This window comes from Dysidea avara, chromosome 4 (assembly GCF_963678975.1).
Source record: "Dysidea avara chromosome 4, odDysAvar1.4, whole genome shotgun sequence".
Taxonomy (NCBI): domain Eukaryota; kingdom Metazoa; phylum Porifera; class Demospongiae; order Dictyoceratida; family Dysideidae; genus Dysidea; species Dysidea avara.
Genome location: NC_089275.1, coordinates 38,170,635 through 38,184,613, shown reverse-complemented (window position 1 = coordinate 38,184,613; position 13,979 = coordinate 38,170,635).

Genomic DNA, 13,979 nt, shown 5'->3' with positions numbered 1-13,979 from the left:
CTAAAAATTAATGTGTTAGCTGCCTCTCCAATCCTTGTCAGATTAGTATGAATGATAATTTATAATAATTATTCCCTTAACATTTTTCTGCATATATGTATTCTGCATGACTCCCTCAGGCTTTATCCTTCTCACAGATCCCTAGAACAAATTAACATAAAACGGTCACTGGGCTACTGATTATTTTATTAGTTTATTGACTGTTTGTTTTTCTTTTCTGTAATGGGGGCAACAATTATAACACATGTACAGTACAATAATTCTGCCTATATGCTTCAGGTACCTAATATCTTAATCGGTGTGGGTTGCCACTTGGGATTCAACCACAGTACAACTTTTTGTACATCACATTGTTAATTTCTATCCTAGATTTGCTTTCATGAAATAAAATAATATATATATAACATTTGCATATAGAATAGCTTCTAGTCCAACAGGGGGATCCAGAGTTTAGAAAGAGGGGGGGGCACCTTGCTGAAAAAAGTTGGAGAGAGAAAAAAGAAGGTCACAGCAATAATGGCTGCCCTTTATCAAATTAAATGTATTTACTATAATAAAGTATATAAAGATCCTTATTCATAGCTTCATAGTTAAGCTATACTGCCTCATGAACACTGTGACTGCTCTATTAGAGTATCTCGATCTTGTATGCTATTTTTTGAAAGGGGGGGGGGGGGGGGACGTACTGTGCCCCCCTTTCCCCAGATCCGCCACTGTCCAAAGTAAGTGCCTAATCCAGTTTAGTACTGTCTATCCGTTTCCTTCACAGATCTTTTTGTGGGACACGAGGGGTCCGCAACGCAACCTGAATCTCGTACACCTTGAGCCTGAATCTTTGTATCTTATCACGAGATTTTCCGGAGATTTTCCGGAGATTTTCGGGAATTTTCCGGATATTGATCACGTGATCTACGAAAAATTTGCGATCGGCTGGAGGTGTTACCTCGTGTCGTTGCACTGACTTGGCTCGCGCAAGAGCTCACCTTTGTCTGTTGCTAACACTGGTACGTTGTGATAGCTGGCAATAGCTCAGGTGTTGACTGTGTTGTACAATAGTTGGTTATTCGATCAGTGCTAGCTCGATGTCTGAAGCTGCAGTGGATTTGGCTCAGGACTTGGACAGATGCGAGGGCAGCTCGGAGCGAGGTGTGGAAGGCAGACTAAATGATGACAGGTACATAGAAAACAAACCACTTCGCGTATGGACGCGTATGGAGGACAAAACTTTGCTGTTAAATCCACGTTTCATCAAGAGGTTTTGTCAAGCTAGGTGACTCTGAAAAGCCTAATCCTTGAATAAAATCAACAGGCTTAATAGTGTTGAGACTAAATTGAGGACTGAATTGCATGCCATGTTGTGCTTTTTCAATAACACCTAGCTAACAGTCAAGGTTGAAGTGCCAATTTCCCTAATATTCATTCTTTGCAAGATACCCTGAAACAAGATTTACAGAAAATGACACCATGCAATTCCCACAGGATTGACATCATTGCAGATACTTTAATCTACTGTATTACGGACCCGACACTCACACAACTTTAAACTACAATGGCGGATCCAGGATGGGGCATTTGGGGCAAATGCCCCCCCCCCCCCCCCCCCCCCCTCTCACCTTGTAGAGAAGCTAGCCATAGCTACTTCCTAATAAAATACTGAACTTTGTCAGGCCAGGATCAGTTTTGCTATTAAACTTGTGAAAATATGGTAGAATTTCACCTGAAATCAAAGCAAACCAGTCAAACTAGTTGTGAAATAGTTACCCAGCACCTTCGTACGTACTAAGCGCCTCTAAAAATAATTATCGTGTTGCTGTTGTTTAAGACATTCGAAACCTTTTGAACAGCTTTTAAGAGTTCACAACCATCTGCAAAGGGAAAAATTCAACAGTGAGACACTACAAAGAGGTGATTGTTTGGTGCTTCAAAAATGCAGCAACTAACTTGTGACAAGAGAATCTACTTCCCCACCACCTACAACTTAGCCTATTTGTGCCCCTCCCCTTGCCAGCTCCTGGATCCGCCCCTGAACTAGTACCTTACCAACCAAGAATTGATGTATATAAATATTCCTTACTCCCAAGAACTGTACCAGAATGGAATAGATTAGATGCTGAGATTATTGAGACTGACTGTGTTGAAGAATTTAAGCAAAAATTAGCCCCTTTTATGTATATGGTTAAGTAACTTATCGTAATTGTATATATTTTTATAGTTTATTATTGTAATTGTACATATGTATATAATTAAGTAACTTGTCGTAATTGTACATACTTATATAGTTAAGTAACTAATTGAAATTGTACACATGTAATTGCACATCAGCATTATACCCCTGGAGGGTCCTGCTGATCAACAATAAATAATAATAAATAAATAACCGTAATCATTGGGTAGTAGCATCGGCTAGTGGAAATGCTGATAGTGCTGATGTTATTCTATATGATTCTAAGTACTCTTTGCTCCATGAGCACACAAGATTACTGCTGTCGCAACTTGTGTTTACCAAGAACAAGTATTTTACCGTTGGAATTGCTAATGTTAACAAACAATCTGGAGACAATGATTGTGGACTGTTAGCAGCCGCTTATATTACCAGTGTTGTCCATGGACAAGATCCATCATCAATTGTGTACAATCAAGGCTTGATGAGAGAACACTTATACTTACTTGCCTTGAGACTAAAAGAATGGCCCTATTTCCGACTATCAGGGAGAAAAGAGTGCTTCAATCAAAGATTGTGAAAACAGAAGTGTACTGTTACTGTAGGTCACCAAATGACAAGAAAAAGGAAATGGTGCAATGTGGCAAAATGACGTGTAAAGAATGGTTTCACTTTGAGTGCATAGGCACTGATAACAATATTGTACCAGGACAAAAATGGTTTTGTAAAAACTGTAAATGAAAAGTGAAATCCTTACAGTTAATATGTTATGTTAGTGTACACATGGCATGATTACTTGTCATGCATGATCTTGATGTTGGTGTATAGATGCATATAGTGCATAGTTTTATTCCGAGTCTCAGTCCAATTAGCCATCTCCATGGCATGTACTAAAACTGGTGAGGTATATTTATATACATGATACATCTGCTACAAGAAATATTACACTTGTACATATATGTATAATACGAGCAGCTACAACTGCAAGTTGCCTAATGACACTAGTGGCAGCCTATATATATATATATATATATAAGCTGGACATTCGGTAGTTAAATTTTGGTACAAGAAATCATCACACTGAGCCAGTATGAAGAGCTAGCTAGCTACTGAGTCCATGCTGCTTGATCAGTGTTGTCCAAGTTACGTAGCTACAATGCCAAACTTATGATATTCACTAGCTGAAGAGAGAGAGAAACCATCATTATTATATGAGACACAAACATTTACACTAACATTAAGGAATCCTCGGTCACATGCGACCACCAGACAGGGTTGGTTAAAAACGCCTGGGTGGGCATGGCAAGGGAGTACAAAACATAAAGTAAGTATACATGCATGTACATTTAACTAACTAAAGAGTCAGTCTGGGGAGGCAGGAAACCACTCACGACAATCCCTAGCCATAAATATTCTTTGAGATGCTGTAATGCACTTCTGCGAAGCAGAATCCAAAACTTCCCTTAGAGCTGCTTTTGACACTAACATATCCTGGTGAACATATTTAGTCGCTAGAAAGCCGACCTCTGAGATTTGGCCGGGTTAAATTTGATTGAATCCTCGAATCTCGGGTGAACCTCACTGCCTGAATTTAGGGTGAATCTCACTGAATATAAACTGAATCTCGGGTGAATCCCACTGAATCTCGAGTGAATCCCACTGAATCTCTAGTGAATCCCACTGAATCTCGAGTGAATCCCACTGAATCTTGGGTGAATCCCACCGAATCTGCATGAATCCCGGAGAATCTCGACTGAATCCCTCGGAATCTCTGAATCTCCGGTGAATCCGTAAAGATTCTGAATCTCGTACGTGATTTTGCTGCGTTGCGGACCCCTCGGTGGGACATCTACATAATTATTAACCATGAAGACATCTCCGTAGGAAAACATTTTTGCTTTATAAGTGATCTTAAGCTTCCGGTACTTGACTGGATCATGCAAAATTAAGGTTAATTACTATACTTGCATGGATGTGACATGTTAGCTAAATCTGATGATGATTGTAATTTAGCTGCTAGTCCGGTCTTTTACACCATATTTTATGATGTGGTGGTCCAAAGCACCAAACTTGGTATAGTGACTCATTAAGATGACTACTGTAAGTAATTTCAGATGGGGTGTCACTTTAAAGTCACTGGGCACCTCCTGGTACTGTAACTCATTAAGATGACTACTGTAAGTAATTTCAGATGGGATGTCACTTTAAAGTCACTGGGCACCTCCTGGTACTTATAATGCTCACAAGGTTGCCTGTATCTTGTATCTTTCTCCAAGTTAGCAAACTGTGAACATATTATGTGACCAAACTTTGGGAAATCACCCATATTGTCATGCATGAAATAATTAGAATTTAATGTTTAGGGTGATGCTGTTTAGTGCAGGGTCGTCTAGTTTTATAGAAAGATTTCAAGTATTTCAAGGAATTGAGAATTCATTAAAATTATTAACAAGTGGATTTACACCAAGAAGTATATTACTAAACCGTTAAATATTTTATGTGGCAAATGCACCCATATGGGAAATTTTCTAAACACAATAACACATAATATCATAATTTAGAAGCTACAAAATTGAGTTTAATACAATGTGTTAATTGTAGTGCTACAAATAGTACCCTATATTGTTACAGCTGCATCAAGTGTTCCCACCCGATCATTTGCAGTGTGCCTCCTATATAGATTCCTGCTTATAGCACCATATAGTCTCCCAATGTCATGCATGGCTGGCACCACTTGATACAGCTATGTACGGTTGATCCACTAGATCATCTTTGAAATTTCATCATCAATAGAGCCAGTAATGCATTAAAAATATGATCACTAAGTCAATTGAGGTATCTCTTTTATAAAGCCACTTTCAGACTTTGAACTGTTCAGTATGCTGCAGCTGAATCTAATGTCCATATTAATGTAAGTAGATAATAAAAAGTACTGAAATAAGTTGAATCGGACATTCTACAATCAAATTGTGACAATTTTAGTAAAAGGTCCACAATTTTAGTGTACAAGTCCAAATAATTATTTTCAGTTGCAAAGTCCATTAGCTACAGTTTATACTAATACCACTAATAAGTAGCAAATCTAAGTGTTCCAAAGTGGCTTATTCAGTGCTTGTAACGGAAGATCAAGATATTCTAACAAAGCCATCAACCACTCTAATAGAACAGTCACTCTAATAAAACAGTTACCTTTACACTGTCTTTTTAAAAGCTGTATCTTAATTTATTTACAATAGATCATCTAAAGTCCATTAAATAATGAAAAAAAAATTGGGGGCAAGCCCTGAATAACATCCATGCATGCAATGCGTAAATTAGATTGACTCAATTCACTCTTTGGTCTGCTCCACTGCCCCTGCTGCTCATGACAGCTTTTTCAGAGATTCCATATAATTACAGTATATACTTTTCCAGATGTCATCCATATAGCTGGTCTTGAGCTGGAATTTGTTGCCTAAAAATTGTGTTATTTTTATTGACTAAAATGTCACCAAATTCAATCATTTAGTATCTATTTTCAAATTATGATTTCCTTAGGGGGATGCCCCCCTAGTTTCAGCATGCTTTGTATGGTGGGTGTGCTCCACATGTGCTGGATGCACCCTGATTTACCTCTGCATCATACCATACAAAACGATCCACTTTTTAAAATAATCAACATTACATGATTTATATGTCTTATATATATGTGGTTCAAGACAAATGCCATACAGGAAATAAATAAGGGACTTAGATGCAGGGGTACCAAGGAGCTTTAAAGCAGCTGGAGCCCTGGCAAGGCAAACACACACACAAACAAAAACAACAAAAACCACACCAATTATTATTAGTTAAATTAATCAGTTTAACAGATCTGTCAGATCCCACATTTCTGAGAAGTGAGCATGCATTGAAGACTCTGTATGAGAAGGATATTGCAATTCTTGCAGCTTGATCAAACCATGGTTTAATAGCTCTGGATGGTAACTTGCATGCACGAGAAAAGTTTGTCAGTGTAGCAGGTGTAAAGTGCCCTAAACAACCAATCTCAATTGTAACAAGCTGGGCATACAGGCCAGTACATTAAAGGTCCATGAGCTATAGCAATTTAGTTTTCTGCTGTTAGCAGCTAACAGATGGTGCTTGGTATTGGTAACAACTGACAGTTCAAACAATGTGATGGCATCATTAGAAACCAATCTGGTCTACTGAGAGATGAAGAGAGGTTAGGTGGAGTACTACTTAATGGACTAACGCTTGCATAATAGCCAGGGAGATCTGCATAAAGCTTCAATTTTGACCAGTAATTGAGGTAAATCATTACTACTGAGGGTAGATGAAAGAATGCAAATATGTTTCAGTTCTAATTGGTGGAATAGCATAATAACATGAGTGACTGGGAGTTACTGTGTAGCATTCCATTCTCTGATTGTCTTCAGGAGAAGGGTTGTCATTTATCAGTGTAGTGGTGCTTGTATCATCAAGTGGAATGGGTGATGTAGTCTAGTATGTGCGAAGTGATAGTGATTGGGTATAGATAACCAATCATGCCATACATTATTTGGCAAAAGAAGTTCTTCGTTGCTTCCTTCTTTTTGCTAATGGCAAAAGTGATATTTACGCAATGTAAGGTCACTCCAATTATTATATCAGTTTCTGGTCCTGTTTACTCTAAAAGGGGCATGCAGGCAGGCGAATTTTGTCATTATGTCATTATTATTATACTGTTGAAATCACTACATTAAAACTCTACTGGATACAGCTACATGACTATAATACATGCACTAGCATGAATTATTTATATACAACAAAGTAAAACCTACAAATGCTGACACATTTAGAAATCAATCACGAAATACAAACTAAATGCTTCTAAAACAAACTTTAAAAAGCCAAACAGCCATATACTAATGCTGTCACTTACAATTAGTAACAATAACACATACCAGCATTAAGTAGAGCATAATAAGCAACAAAAATCGTAATAATATAGCTACACTGTAGCAATATTAAAATGCCTATTAAAACTAGAGATTTTTGATATTTTGGTGCGGCCGGGGGACCAGAAACTGGTATACCAATTGCTAGGGTCTGCAACATAAAATTTCGACCTCCAAGAATCAACTACCAAACCATCCACAAATGCTATGCTAGGCACCACTTAGAAAATGCCAGATTGGTGTTATTTGTCGTTAATGTCGATCACGTCTTGTCGTGCAAATCAGCTAATATGAATATGTTTTGCTATATCTTCAAGGAAATGTCTTTTCAAGCTGCAATATGCACTCTCAACCTTTCTTACTAACTGTACTCTAAACTAAAATCATCAGTGGCTGCATTGTCTGGAGTGATTTCCAGCCACAGCATTGCAAAAACAAAATTTAGGACTCAAAAAAAGTTTCGATGTCAATGGAGCATACAGCAGCGATGCCAAAGTAACCCTCCCAGGTCAAACTGGTCTGGCATGGGTCCAACTACTACCACACCAAATATCAGCAAATTCCAAAATTGTCAATCAGCTGAGCTAAACAGCCATTAAAATTTGTCAAAAATGCCAATTTTATCAACTTGCAGAAACTTTTGTAAGCCAGATGTGCTAGTTCACTTCTCAAAAGCTTTCTAGACCCATAGTCAACAAGTTCACCGAACAATTTGGGATTTTCAACTAGAGTAGGGACCATAGCACATCGATAAAAAGGACTGAAACAAGCTGGAGTAGTGCACGATATTAAAACACAGTAAAACAATAAGAAGTGTTATATCCCTACTGTGCATTTCCATTATGGTATCTTGAGCACAGTAGGGATATAACACTTCTTATTGTTTTACTGTGATTTAATATCGTGCACTACTCCAGCTTGTTTCAGTACGTTTTATCGATGTGCTATGGTCCCTACTCTAGTTGAAAATTCCAAATTTTTCTATGTACTTGTTTGGTAACTTTTTTTTTGTAAATAATTATTATGACTGGTGATCATGAACCCATGCATACCACAAAAGAAATGGCGCCGCATGCCCCAGCTATATCAATTATCGTTTGAAAAGTGAAGTATGCATTACACTTCATTGTCAGCTATGTTCAACCCGTTACACACAGCATTTCGGATCAAGAACCGTTCGAAAAGCACCTCTGCAATCCATGCATACCGAAAGAAAAAAATAGTGCCACACACCGCAGTTATATCAATTATCATCTGAAAAGTGAAATATCCATTACGCTTCCTTGTCAGCTATGTTCAACCTATTACACAGCAGTATGAATCAAGAACTGTTCGAAAAGCACCCCAAAAGTCAAAATAGCCACTATGAAAAATACAGATGATTTCCGTTAGGCCATACCTATTTGAAATGTTACTCAGATTTATTTTACAATAAAATGGGTCGGTTGGTAGGAAAAAAAAAACAGCTAGCTAACTATAATATTATAGAAGTAAAAATTAGGAATTTTAAGCTGGATTAGGGATCAAAGAACAGAATAGCAAGGAAAAAAGGGAAGAGCTGAAAGTTGTGAAACAAGGGAGGTTGCCTATACCTGCAGATATACTAGTGGACATCTAATCCCTACTCTTCAGTCTATAACCATGACTGAATTAGGGATTACATGTCCACTAGTATATCTGCAGGTATAGGCAACCTACCTTGTTTCACAACTTTCAGCTGTTCCCTTGTTTCTCTACTTTTTTGTTCTTTGATCCCTAATCCAGCTTAAAATTCCTAATTTTTACTTCCACTTGTTTGCCTTTTGAATAACACAATTATGACTACTGAATCCATGTGTACCACATTAAAAGAAAGAATGGTACTAGGCATTCAGACCATAAAATAATTTGTGACTGGGCCTGCGAAAATAGGGCATGTGGGCACATAATTTTTGCCTACTTTTGCAAACTTTCTTGACTCATAACTTTTATAGCAATATGCTATGGCAATGAAATTGTTAGCACGTAGTAAGCATTTAATTGGCGTTATGATGCAAGTTACAGAATGCAAATATTCTGTTCCAGTAGCTACTGAGATATGACATTTAGTTTGACAAGGTGTAGTTTGTGCCCACATGCCCTGTTTTCGTAGGCCCGGTCACATTTTGCGTCTAAACGTGCGCCCAGAAAAGTGAGGTGGCCATTACGCTTCATTTGTAGCTATGCTCCGCTCATTACACAGCATTAACAAAGAACAGTACAAGAAACTTCTTTGCTATGAATCCAGTCGCTACGGAAAATGCAAGCGAAAAGCATGGCACAGCCAGAGGGAAGCCATATCACGCTATCGAAAATCGACACCTTGTGTTGTCAACAAAATGAACTGGAACACAAAGGAGGACAAGGGTATGTCCGGCCATGATACGTGCATTGTATGTACTGCGGTTGGAGAAAATGCACGCCTCGGGACAAAGCGACGTCGAACAGTGAAAACATCACTTACCCATTGTCGAGTTATGCTTGGCTGAAGGCATCAGTTAGTTGATTAGTTAGTTAGTCAGAATAAAATTCTGTTATATAGAAAATTTTTAATATTCTGTAGAAACTTGTTGGAAGGGTCCGGGGTCACTCTGAAGGAATTTTTGGGCTTGGCTATGCTTAACCAATACTGCCAAGCTGTTATGAAGGAAATTTGAGGCTGGGTAATATTTTGGGCAAGAAAGCCCAAAACTGCATGATCCCTAATATACAGTACTACCGTACTGTATGATTATTTTTAGATATGTACATGCTTATGATTTCTGATTACAAGCCATATAATAGATCAGTAAGTATAATAGATCAGTAAGTCACATTAAAGCTGTGTGCAGACCTATCAAATCCCTTCTACTATTAAAAACGGATAAACATAGCTAGTAGTTCAATGAGCATCTATATCATACATTTTCCGAGATTTTCTTCAGCAGGGGTGGAGAGCATGCATACGCATAGCTAGTATTATATTTGAGATCAAAATTGTACCAACTGACTGTTCTATTAGAGTATCTCGATCTTTTGCAGCAATATTTAAGGTGTCAGGTGAACTAATTTTTTTTCTTAATTAAAATCTGTGCAAAATTGGGTCGGTCGGGTCCGAGCAACAACTTTTCAAATAGGTATGGCCTTACGAAGGGAAGCCATCACGTGCTACCACCAAATTGACACTTTTTGCTGTCAGCAAAGATGAATGGGACACAAAGGAGGACACTGGTAAGTCCATGAAGAAAGCATTGTACATACTGCAGTATGTCCGCCACCTCTCGGGCCGAAGTGACGTCAAACAGTGAAAAAATCAAGCCCGTAGCCTTAGCCCCATTATCAAGTTACGCTTGTCTGAAGGCTTTTACTCAGCCAGTCAGTAGAAATTCCATTACATAATTGAAAAAATATATAAATCCATAGCAACTTGTTGAAAGCATTTCGAGTTGATCTGAAGGCTTGTTTGGGCTTAGTTTTACCTAATCAATACTGCCTCATCATCATCAAGGAAAATTGAGGCTGGTTTTTGGGTGATATTATTTCGTGGGCCACACCTACTCCTTTGTGGTCTCTATACTATTATAGTACTATCATACTGTTATTGTTATTATTATCTACTTTACCAGTTAGGCACTGGAGGGTGTACACAGAAGGCAGAGCCTGTTCGAGGTGTTTACCCATAGCCTAGGAGCCTAAGCGAAAATCTTACTGTATGATAGCCTTCATTCATAGGGTTGGTTTGACAGCTTTCCAGCAACCTCAAAATCCGCCAAAATCTGATATTGAAGAATTTTGCTGACATCAACCAATTTATACCATGTTAAAGAAATTTTGTAAACCAAACATGATACTTTGCCTCTCTAAAGTCAGCTGCATCCCTGTTGTTATTATCTACTTTACCAGTTAGGCACTGGAGGGTGCGCACAGAAGGCAGAGCCTGTTTGAGGTGTTTATACCCATAGCCTAGGACCCTAAGCGAAAATCTTTGTTTTGCTGTATTCATTCATAGGGCGGCTCTGGTGGCTGTCTTCTCGAGGCCAAAATCTATCCAAAATGCCGATCTCACCAATTGTCACCAGTTTTAGGATTTTTTTATAAGTCAAGCATGCTGGTCTGCTTCTGCACGCCTTCATATGTGTAGGCAGCTTTCTTCAGTCACTTGGAAAAGTCAGAGTGTGCCAATTGCAATTGGGAGCAACCATCGAGGCAACCATAAAACACTTACTGTTTATTTTAGTTCATTGATTCCATGAAAGAAAAACCAGTAGAAATAATTGCAGAACTGCATAACTGAACTAAATTAAATATCCACTTTTAGGCATTCTACATGAATGGAAATTTCAATTGTGGTTTTTGGTAATTATTTGCATCATCTGTGAACATATAGACTACAATATTTGGAGCTAGACTACATTTGATGCTTCCGTTGTTTATTTTCGTCATTCTTGTGTGGAACCAATGAAATACTACTTTTTTTTTTTTACAGGCAATAAGTGGTATTATGGTTGCGCCCAATTGAGGGTGCTCTGAAATAGTTCTAAGAAAGCTGACGAAGACGATTGAAGGATCCAGCAAGAATGTATATAGAGATGCAGACCAGCATGCTTGATTTGTAAAACTCCTAAATCTGGTGACAAGTGGTGAGATCGGCATTTTGATGGATTTTGGCCTTGATAAGACAGCCGCCAGAGCCACACTATGGATGAATACAACTAAACAAGGATGCTGATGATGCTCGGTCATCATCTGGTCACTTTGACAGAACTCCACCTCCAATGGATCTGGAGTCACATTTAATGTACTGATTTACTGCTTGAGCCTAAAGTTTTGTGTACTCGTATGTTGTATATACAATTTTATACTTTGTATCATTCAAAAAAAAAAAAAACTAAACAAGGATGCAGCATGACTTCAGAGAAGCAAAGCATCACGTTTGGTGTGCAAGGTTTCTTTAACTTGGTGTAAATTGGTCCGTGTTGGCAAAATTCTTCGATATAGGGTTTTGGCAGAATTTGAGGTTGCTAGAAGAGCTGCCAGACCAACCCTATGAATGAAGGCTATTGACTATGGGTCTAGCAAGCTTTTGAGAAGTAAACTAGCACATCTGGCTTGCAAAAGTCCTTGCAAGTTGATAAAATCAACATTTTTGACAGCTGTCAAGCTCATCCAGATGGCAAACAATTTTGGAATTCGATGATATTTGGTGTGGTAGTAGTTGGACCCATGCCGGCCAGACCAGCTTGACCTGGCCGCATGGGAGGTTTACTTTGGCATCGCTGCTGTACTGATGCTCTAGCGGTATCGAAACTTTTTTTGAGTCAGAAATTTCGTTTTCGCGATGCTATGGCTGGAACTCACTCCAGACAATGCAGCCATGATGGTTTTAGTTTAGAGTACAGTTAGTAAGAAAGGTTGAGAGTGCATATTGCAGCTTGAAAAGACATTTCCTTGAAGATAAATTATAACAAAAAATCTCGTAATTTGTAAACATATTAGCTAGCTGATTCGCACCACAAGACGTTAACAAAAAATAGCGCCAATCTGGCATTTTCTAAGTGTCACCTAGCCTAGCATTTGTAGGTAGTTATTACCTTACGGTGACTAAATTCAGCGATACACTAAATTTAGCGATTTCGTATATTGGCAAAATTTACGCATACAAAATTTTGTGATTTTATGAATTTGTGATTAATACTAGTAATGAATTAAGCATAAATTTTGCAGGTTTAGTGTGTACTAAATTTAGCGAAAAACTAAAATCGCTGAATTTAGTCACCTTAAGGTAGTTGATTCTTGGAGGTCAGAGAAATTGGACCCTACAATTGCTAATGTGAGCAACCTTGCAGACAACACATGTAGATGTACGATCTGTCTGATTGACCTCGAGCTCAATGTCATTTCAACCGGCCCAGCAATGTTTTTCTCAAGTCACACCTGGGCCGTAGCCAGACTTTTACCTGGGTAGGTTCTTTAGACAAAAAGGTGGACCTTTTGTGTGGTTTACATCATGGCGTGCTAAAGAAGTATCTGAGGTCATGGGAAATTTTTTGAAAATATAAGAAGGCTAAATTTGGTGACATTTCAGACTTTCAGTCACTAAAAAATGATAAAATTTTGGACTTTTATACTAAAATTATGGACCTTTTACTGAAAATGTGGGCCTTTTTACTGAAGAGGGGGTTCTTCAGAACCCCCCTTCCCTATGGGCCTGCATACCTCCACTCATCATCAGATTGGTTCTCAGAGTCCAGCTCCATATCATACTACTCGTGTCACCCGTCGTGTCTCCAACCATAGATAATGTGCTGCAACCTTCAACCCGAGTTAAACAGAATAGCTAACTGCACCGGCTTAGTCTCGGCTCGCGCCTCGCTTTAATTAGAGCAAGGGCCAGGCACTATATAATAGTTAGACATCGAAACACAGGGTTCTACGGAATTTAGAAACCTGAAAGGCCCTGTGTTGTGGCGCATGAGGGACTAACCTAATGATTAATACGCTGGAATTATATATGTAATGCATACCACGAGGCGTACCATCGAATCAGTGGGTGCATTCTTTCAACCACTGAAGAAGCTATTACCAACACTTCCTTCCTGCTTTAACAAGTCGAATGCCCAGTTCTGAGGTGGAGAGAACTTTCACTTCCTTGTTGCTTTGGTGGATTGAACATCTGAACATTACCAACCCTACCTACTGTAGTGATTCCCAGTTTTCATCTCAGCCTGTTTCATCTTCTAGGTTGCTGAGTGCTAGTTTAGTTGCTATGAAAGAACAGCAAACTGAGGATTTTCATATCCCTTGCCTTCAACAGGCTCACTCTACATCCGTCAGTCCAGACAACAAATAATGACTTCTAGCTTAGCCAATATCAAGTCTTGTGTAGTTCCTCAGCTTCAACG